The sequence below is a fragment of the Pteropus alecto genome, unplaced genomic scaffold (assembly GCF_000325575.1).
Source record: "Pteropus alecto unplaced genomic scaffold, ASM32557v1 scaffold87, whole genome shotgun sequence".
Lineage (NCBI taxonomy): Eukaryota > Metazoa > Chordata > Mammalia > Chiroptera > Pteropodidae > Pteropus > Pteropus alecto.
In genome coordinates this window covers 18,941,373-18,943,224 of record NW_006443225.1, presented here as the reverse complement: position 1 = coordinate 18,943,224, position 1,852 = coordinate 18,941,373, and positions in this window count along the sequence as shown.

The window sequence follows — 1,852 nt, the reverse complement described above, 5'->3', positions numbered from 1 at the left end:
GTCGCAAGGCCCCGGGGGGTTCCCGGGGCCCTGACAGGTGTCTCCTCCTCCTCTTCCCACGAGACAGAAGTGGGGATTTCTTCCCTTGCTGAGCAGCCCTTAGGACTTCCCCAGGCCCCTTAAAGGAGGCACCAAAGTGGGGATCCCCAGTGTTGGGGACTCCTGGACGTTCCTTTAGGCTGGGGTTCTTGACCCAAGTGGCATTTGAGGAACACTGGGGAGAGTTTATAAAATACTGAACCCCGGACTCCATCCCAGCCAATCAGATCGGCCTGGCCGGAGGTGGGCGGGTAGGCCCAGGCCTGGGCAGTTCGAGAAGCTTCCGGGTGATGCAATGCATGGTTAGACTGAGAACCACTGCCGTGGGCTGTCTGCCCGATCACCACTAAGGGCTCTGCACCCCCTCCCACGGTCACGCGGAAAAGCTGGAGGGTATGAGGATGTGGGCATCGGCACCCTTATTCTTTGCCACCCTTATTCTTCGACCTCCTCTGGGGTCCTATGTGGTTCTGTGTCCCTCCTATGCTTCCTCTCCTACAGACATTAGTTCACAGGAAATGATCAGGAACCCATTTACATTAAAATATATAAAATCGATGACCTAAAATGATCGCCCTCTCGGGGACATTGATATATTATTCATGTGGACTATAGAATAAGGCCAAGGGAGTTAAGCCGTAATTCACCAAGGACATCGGGCTTTGGCAGGGCCCCCAGTGCGTGGGGAACGCGGCATCCGCCGGGCCGGAAGACACCTGCTCCTGTGCCCTGCTGGCCGTCTCTCCCAGCACCCGACTTGATACGGCTGTGCCTTGGTCAGGTCCCTGCAAAACCTAGAAGAGGCAGAGAAACAGAAAAAAAAAAAACACTCACTGACACCCAGAGACCGCCTGTGTGACTTGATAAGTGATCAGAAAGCAGAATAACCTCTGTTATGCAGGGAGCCTGCTTTCCTTTCCCTGAAAAAGGAATGCTGTGCCCTGAGCAAACTCGGGGAGACAGACTATCATCCAGGAGTGAGGAAGCAAATAGATGTTGAGCTAAACCCTGCTAAACTGCATGACAAGGACTCAGAACCAAACTTCGCGTCTCTGGGTGGTTTGAGTCAAAGCCGTAGATCAGTGAGAGTGTGAAGGCTGAGTCACTTCCTGCCTTCAGGACGTTTCGTTTCGCTGGAGAGCGGGCATCACCACCCAAGCAGTGCGGCCTCAGCACGGTCCGGACAGCAGAGCCCTCGGCCGTCCCGGCCCGTGCACGTCGCATCCGTTGGCACTGTGCCTCTTCCGGGGAGGTCACCGTGGAACTCATAATGAGGCTGGTGCGTGTGGCTTAGGTCCTTTTTGAGTGGCTGGTTTAAAATACTTATTTATTAAATGCAACCGATGGTTAAGCCCCGATTGCTTATTAAATGTTTGGCCCAGGATTCGAAATGCGACAAGCTTTCTTACCTATTAGTGACATACGAATAACGTGGGGAGACTTGGCTATGTCGCTAACTTGGCCAACAGCTCTCTAAACCAAATTTCTGTTAGTAATGCGTTATGGGAGATGGTGAGTGTCAAGATCAATGCGTGTGTTGTCCTGAGAGCTGGCACGTGACTGATGGGTGGTGACGATGGCCGAGGATGAGATGAGAACGAACGAGCAGTGGCTACAGATGCATTAAACTTACAAAAACCCTTCCAGACCTGACTTCATGAAACAGAAGCAGAATGAGCCAAGACATTTTTAGATGGTCCTTTTGTGGTGAAAATAATTTGAGGTTATTCTATTCTTAGAAGTTTGGAAGGAATCTGTTGACATATGGTTCTAACAAATTACAAACACCCCCAAATTTTTGTTAGGAAAAATG